This window comes from Mauremys mutica, chromosome 7 (genome assembly GCF_020497125.1).
Source record: "Mauremys mutica isolate MM-2020 ecotype Southern chromosome 7, ASM2049712v1, whole genome shotgun sequence".
NCBI lineage: Eukaryota > Metazoa > Chordata > Testudines > Geoemydidae > Mauremys > Mauremys mutica.
Window position 1 is genome coordinate 59,452,354 of NC_059078.1, and position 7,723 is coordinate 59,460,076.

The 7,723-nt window shown below is 50.8% G+C and overlaps 1 long non-coding RNA gene across 1 annotated transcript; it reads left to right on the forward strand.

Annotated features, from left to right (window-relative positions):
- Window positions 1-258: 258 nt before the first annotated feature.
- On the forward strand, window positions 259-6,812 carry LOC123373818. The gene is made up of 3 exons (XR_006580869.1): window positions 259-315; window positions 674-803; window positions 6,724-6,812. It is a non-coding gene; the product is annotated as an uncharacterized LOC123373818 (long non-coding RNA).
- The last annotated feature ends 911 nt before the right edge of the window (window positions 6,813-7,723 follow it).

Consider the following 7,723-nt stretch of genomic DNA (forward strand, 5'->3'; position numbering starts at 1 on the left):
TCCCCTGATCATGTTGGGGGGGGCTGACTGCCACAGGACCCTGAGGCTGATGGGGGTGAGGGCGTCTCTGGGAGGGACAGGGTGGGGCCCTTGCTGCCATGGGGTTCCTTACAGACAAAGGGGAAACATGGAGTCTTCTCTGTCCACTGCATCCCCCCAGCAGCAGAAGGGATTAAACTTTCTCCTTCCCTCCCTGGTGCAGAGACCCCCAGTGCCCAGGTGTCGTGGGTTGAGGAGGAGGAGGAAGAAGAGGAGGAGGAGGAGGATTTGTCCCCCATCACGGTGATCCAGCAGCACCTCCAGGGCAGAGCTGAGGTACAAAAATTCCTCAGCTGCGCTGCCACCGAATCTGTCCTGCTCCTTGTTCCATCCCCACCCAGGCAGGGGGGTCTTGTACCAAAGAATCCCTCACCCCCAATGGGGGGACACATCTCCTGTGTTATCTGGCACCCCAAAGTGGGGACATTTGTCCCACACAGGCCAAGATTTCTGCTCCCCACAGACACTGTCCAAGTTACAACCCCATGTCTGTGCAGGGCGACACTGGTTTCGTGAAGGGCGTGGCTTTCCCTATCCAACCCCATAGAGGTCCTGAGCCCTGGATCTGGTTTGGATTGGGCGGGGAGGTCTCTATGTAACAGGCTCTCTCTCTCTCCCCCGACCTCACTCCTAGCTGGTGAAGGAGAGGGCCAAACAGCTCAGGTTCCTTCACGCTGTGCCAAGTCTGTGTTTCTCGGCACAGAAATGGGCGAGACACCCTGGAGCCCCACATCTGCAAAGCGGCCCCTGTGGAGAGCATTGCGGTGAGTGGGACCCTGTGCCCAGCCCCTGGGGCGAGGGATCCAGACATGGGAGGAAGAGTTAGTGGGGCCGGAGGGGAAAGCAGCGGACAGGGGTTCCTGGGGCTGAGGAGCAGGGAAGGGGATAATTGTGACACTAATTGGGAGCTGGCAGTGGGGGAATTGTAAGCCCAGAGGGGAGGGGAGGAGAGGGAAGGGAGGAGTTGGGTAGAAGAGGGGGAAGGAAGTTTGATGGATGGGAGGAATGTGGAGGCCCAGCTGGTTGTGGGTGGTGGTGACACTGGCTGTTTCTGCAGAGCACTTTGGGCTCATGCAAAGAATAAACTCCACGCAGCTGCGTGTCTGTGCCCCCCGTCTGGGATCTGTTCAGCAGCCCCTCCAGAGGACAGGGCTAGAGGTGGGGCTGCCGCACCGGAGGAGCTGCTGGCGTGAAGCTGCCCTGCGGTCCCATGTTCCGCTCCTTTCACTGCTGCGATCCCCAGGAGAGCCCAGTGGTTTAGGGATTTCCCGTCCCAGGAACTGCAGCACAAAAGGAGCAGAACACCACACCAGCAGCTCCTCTGATGCAGCTGTACCGCCCCTAGCCTCGCCCCCCCACCTCCCCAGCCCTGTCTTCCGGCAGGGCTGTTGTACAGACCCCGGACAGGACTCAGGAGATGCAGCTGCATGGAACCGCTGGGGTGGGAAAGCAGCGCTAGAGGCGCTGCTGGCGTGGGGCTCGGTTGCCAGCGTGTCTGAAAAAAATATTCTCTGCTGTCAGAGGGAGTTGATTTGAAGCTCTTCTGCTGGCAATTCCCAAAGCAGGTATGACCGTGAACTGGCCATTGTTCCAGAGAGCAAGCCCCCCTCTTCTCTTAGCAGCCCACACAGAAGCTGTGCCATGTCCACCCACTGGGAGTGCTCCCCCACCCCAGGTAACATGGGAGGGATCACGGGGAGGGGAGGGGGAGAGTGCGGGGTCATAGAATAATAGAATCATAGAATATCAGGGTTGGAAGGGACCTCAGGAGGTCATCTAGTCCAACCCCCTGCTCAAAGCAGGACCAATTCCCAACTAAATCATCCCAGCCAGGGCTTTGTCAAGCCTCATCTTAAAAACCTCTAAGGAAGGAGATTCCACCACCTCCCTAGGTAACCCATTCCAGTGCTTCACCACTCTCTGAGTGAAAAAGATTTTCCTAATATCCAACCTAAACCTCCCCCACTGCAACTTGAGACCATTACTCCTTGTTCTGTCATCAGGTACCACTGAGAACAGTCTAGATCCATCCTCTTTGGAACCTCCTTTTAGGTAGTTGAAAGCAGCTATCAAATCCCCCCTCATTCTTCTCTTCTGCACACTAAACAATCCCAGTTCCCTCAGCCTCTCCTCATAAGTCATGTGTTCCAGCCCCCTAATCATTTTTGTTGCCCTCCGTTGGACTCTTTCCAATTTTTCCACATCCTTCTTATAGTGTGGGGCCCAAAACTGGACACAGTACTCCAGATGAGGCCTCACCAATGTCAAATAGAGGGGAATGATCACGTCCCTCGATCTGCTGGCAGTGCCCCTACTTATACAGCCCAAAATGCTGTTAGCCTTTTTGCCAACAAGGGCACACTGTTGACTCATATCCAGCTTCTCGTCCACTGTAACCCCTGGGTCCTTTTCTGCAGAACTGCTTCCTAGCCATTCGGTCCCTAGTCTGTAACAGTGAATGGGATTCTTCTGTCCTAAGTCCAGGACTCTGCACTTGTCCTTGTTGAATCTCATCAGATTTCTTTTGGCCCAGTCCTCTAATTTGTCTAGGTCCCTCTGTATCCTATCCCTACCCTCCAGCGTATCTACCACGCCTCCAAGTTTAGTGTCATCTGCAAACTTGCTGAGAGTGCAGTCTACACCATCCTCCAGATCATTAATGAAAATATTGAACAAAACCGGCCCCGGTACCAACCCTTGGTGCACTCTGCTTGAAACCGGCTGCCAACTAGACATGGAGCCGTTGATCACTACCCGTTGAGCCCGACGATCTAGCCAGCTTTCTATCCACCTTATAGTCCATTCATTCAGCCCATAATTCTTTAACTTGCTCGCAAGAATACTGTGGGAGATCGTATCAAAAGCTTTGCTAGTCAAGGAATAACACATCCACTGCTTTCCCCTCATCCACAGACCCAGTTATCTCCTCATAGAAGGCAATTAGGTTAGTCAGGCATGACTTGCCCTTGGTGAATCCATGCTGGGTCCCAGGGTGGGGGCAGGGTCATGGGGGGGTCCCATGCCCCCCCTTTAGCTGGTGCAGCATACCAGTAAGAACTGAATTCTACTTGCACCACTGTTTAAAAAATAAACAAATACTCCAAGTGAGAGGGATGAGACCCAGAAGGGGAGATTTTCAGTGGAGAGAATCAACAAGGGGTGGAAGAGTGGAGGAGAGAGTCTGGAAGAGGGGATGAGAAACAGAAGGGCAGAAACGTTAATTAGAAGAGAAACAACCACAGACATACAGAGAGAGAAGAGAAGAAAAAACATGGACAACTGATAAAGTGCAGAATTAAAGACACACTACGTTATGTAACCCTTCTGCCGGGCCAAAACGATAGCAGCAAGGGCCGGGTTCAATACATAGGGGTCCCTTCCCCACAACATAATGCAAAACCAGCTCAAGCCCCCCCACCCAGTGACCTGGGAAAATCTTACACACACCTCTGGGCGCCTCGAGGAGGCAATACTTCCCCTCTCGCAAGCACAGAGTCTTGGTGTAGCAGAAAAGGTTTAATACATGATAAACAACAAGCATTAAATTGGGAAAATACCTCAGCTAGAGTTCATAGGTCAAACCGTGAGCAAAGACCCACCCCAGCAAATTGGACCGTGTCCTTCTCTCGGGGCCCTTGAGTCCAGCAACCCCCAAATCACCCACAGTCCCAAAAGTCCCACAATCCAAAAGTCTCTGTCCCGGGTCAGTGCAGCCGCAGAGTTCAAGAGTCTCTCTGCAGAGGTCCCCCTCCCCCTGCCTGGGTAGAAAGGGGCACCTTACGTGGTTTCGGGGCCAACTGCCCTGCCTCTTCGTGGGGTTCTGCTTCCTCTAGTCGTCCCCGCAAACAGCTCAGCTCCGCTTGCTCTGTGGGCTGCTCCGCTCTGCCAGCTGCTCTGGTCCACCAGTTGTCCTGTGAGCCACTCCAGCCATCCTTGTGAGCTGCTTGGCTCCACTCACCCAGTGGCTGCACAAACTGTTCCACTCCGCTCTGCCAGCTGCTCTGCTCCACGGTATTGCTTCAGGCTCCCCCACTCATTAGCACAGTACTCAGTGCTCTCAGCTCAGCAAGTCCAGCTCATCAGTGATTTCAGCTCTTAGTGATTCCAGCTCATAGTAGGGGAGCCCCAGTGCCAGTGAGTTCAGCTCAGTAACCTGTATCTAGATTCTTAAGGGAATCAAAAATTAACTCTGACATTCCACAGTGGAGAGAGGCACAGGTAGAACTGGTGCTTCTGGCTCACACAAGAAGCCTACACCACCCAGTACAGATATCTGTCCCCAGCCTCTCTCTCTTGACTGGGTTTTGGAACCCATGTTCCTTGTCTAGCAAGTGCTATTTAGTTGACAATGAAACCCTCTATAATAAGACAGTTTTGTAGTTCCTCATTTACTTAATTGGGATGACAACATTTTATTGCTCCTGCCCCAATAACAACGAAATTGGGGCTCCCATAGCTGTGAAAATAACCATCCCAGGCTGCTGTGCGGTATGCTAAGTGGGGTGGGAGCGACAATGCAAATAACTGAAATGCTAATGCGAATACTTGAAACTTCTTTCTGCACTCCCCATAATCTACCACCAGATGTCAGGGTAGAGCTCATCCTGACTCTGCTTACAGTTACAATTTATAACATATAAAAACTAGGTTTAAAACATTATATAGGTTGCAGAGACAAGCACACACAAAGTGATTACATAGAAGACAGCTACATTAAATGAACATTATCTGGAAATGCCAGATTTAGTTGCCTGTGCAACCGTAATTCAGCCCCCTAGTGCATGTGCATTATGATAGTCTTTATTTACATGATCACATACTATTTCTTCCACCAGATGCTTGGCTCCATCAGTACAAAGGATGGACTCACAAGGAGGCCAAATTCAATTGCATGGGCAGCTGTAAATTAGCATTTCCTAACTGTAGAGGCTTGACTTTCCCCAACCTAAGTGGTCTTCGTGTCCCTCCTTTGAGCTCATGGTGCCCCATGGCTGGACATTGGCAGACTGAGGGTATGTCTGCACAACAGGTAGAAACCCGCAGCTGGCCTATGCCAGCCGACTCCAGCGATTGGAGCTCGGGCTGCAGGGCTGTTTCATTGCTGTTTAGACTTTAGGGCTTGGGCTGGAGCCCAGGCTTTTAGACTCTCCCACTTCACAGTGTCCTAGAGCCAGGGTTCCAGCCCAAGCCTAGACATCTACACAGCAATGAAACAGCACCGCAGCCCGAGCACTGGCCAGCCATGGGTTTTTCTTTGTTGTGCAGACATAACCTAAGAGGTAAGTGTGAGTATGCGGAGTGCCCCGAGGTTCCGGTGCATGATTGTTAGCAATTTAACGGAACAAAATTTGGCCCAGTGGCAAGTAGTTCAGCTACAAACACATACTGGGGTGGCATATTTGACATATATTTTTTCAACAGTCTTAACTTTCTAAAATGCAGGAAATTTGAACCATTTTTTCCAAAATTTCCCAAGGGAAGGCCCTTAAAGCCAAACACTTTTTATATTCTTGGCCTCCTCACAGTTTCCTCCAGCCTCCCCTGGTTTAGCTGGCTGACTGTGGGCTGAGAAGAGATACTAAGCAGCTATTGTGGCTGAGAAGGAAACACAAAGCAAGAGGGTGGCTGGCAAGCTGTGGGAGGTGACAGTGGGCCTTCCTAGGGCAGCTAGAGCTGTGGAGACCACAGGTGAGGATGGCCAGGATCTGCACTAGAAGGCTTGAGTCATATTTAGTGTCATGCTAGGGACGAGGCAAAGAACTGTGATGGGTACTGATTTGCAGTTCAGGGGCCAGATGCCCCATTCCTCTGGAGCCATGCTTGTTGCAGAAAAGGAGGGTGGGTGAAGGGTGGCCCTAGGCCAACTCTCACAGCTACCAGGCCAATGGGGTACGGGACATAAGCAAGTGCACTGCACTCTGGCCATTCTCATCTAGTGGCTATTCCATTGGAGGGGCTGTTGCAGCTGGGTGTAAGTTAGAGCAACCCTGAGGCTGCTCTGCCTTATACCAGAGGTGGTGTAGAGCTGTGTTGCTGCTTTACACCCCTCCCCCCCGTCCAGGAAACACTCTTATGCAGGAAGAGTTCCTGGGAGGCCATTTCTGCTGGGGGTAGAGCCCTTTTAGGCAGCTGCAGTGGTGTAAAGGTACCTTGATGGACAAGAAACTCTGGCCACAGTGGGGCAGAATGAGTGCAGCCAAAGCCCTCTGTGGATAACTATCGGTGTAGCAGGGGGAAAAGCCAGTAGTTGAGCTTGGTATAAAATCTTCATAAGACAGGAGGATTTAACACAAAGAGCTGAGAGCATGAAGCCATTTGTTAATCTCTGTATATTACTGGCAGTGGCTGACTGTCACATCTGCCTGTAAACTCTGTGTTAATTGACCTGAGTCCAAGTCCACATAAGATTCATGATTAGTGTTTCCTCATCACTGAGATCAAGTAGATAATACTTGGGGGAAAGAACCCTCCTGGGGCCTACATTTCATGCTACCAATAAAGCTTTGACCTGGTCATTGTCCCTTGCTGGGTCATTGTCCACTATTGCGTCCAGAAACTTTGTGTGGTTCACTTCCCTCATTCCACCCCAGCAGTTGCCTCTTTAATCATCAAACTCAAACACTTTGGGCAAAGTCGCGGGTTAGTATCTGAATTGGGTTTTATTATTAAACTTTTTGTTCTTAGTCACAGTCGCGCACACAGAGGAATCTAAGCCACAGGAAATAAAGAAAACCATTTGGAAAGAAGCATTGGTGTTATCCCTCACAAGTGACAGAAAATAAAATGGACTCCTTCCAAGCCTAACTTGGGTGCTTGAAATGTTTAAAAAAATGGATCCCTGTCCCCTAAGGCTAGTTTAAAGGTCATTGTCCGCCGAGATGCCTACAAAACACTTGACAGTCGTTAGGCAGCGAGTGTGCTGCAACTGCTGCCTATCACGCTGACCAACGTTGCCTCATTGTTGCCTTGTGCTCACCCGGTTGGCTCTTGTCTTATACCGAGACTGTAACCTCTTTGGGGCAGGGACTGTCTTTTTGTTCTGTGTTTGTACAGTGCCTAGGGCAAGGGAGTTCTGGTCCATGACTGGGGCTCCTAAGTGCTACCATAATACAAAGTAATAGATAATTTAAGCTTTCTGGTCCAAGGGGCCTATATTGCCCGTTTGCTTTGGGAGCCATCATCGCACAGGTGTCAGAGCCATTGATCCATCCTTCATCCATTAAAGCTCTTGTGTTGTGTCCTGCGCAAGTGGCCTGGGTCCTTGGACAAAGGATGAAAGACCCCAGCCACCTGGCCGTCCTTCGGAAGGGGAAAGAACATTTGAGACAGAAGAAAACACAGTAGCTTCAGTGTCACTGTGTCTGGAGTGGCTCACAACTGAGCGTGCCAATCTCAGGTCAGACTATCAGAAAACGGCACACACCCCAGTCTGGTGGTATGTTCTAGTGTTAGATTTCACCAAGCCAGTAACAAATGTGTGCTCCTGGACTACTATATTAGTCTCACCATGGAGCCACAGACAGTCACCTTAGGGGACTCCAGCCAAGCTTGCCACCCAGACAAACTGGACTTAATGATATTGGTCACAGAAACTAAATATCACATTGTACCAGCCAGTCACTTATCAAGGTCAAGGTATATTTCAGATCTCACCAGAAACAATGCTGCAGGCAATGCTTTAGTA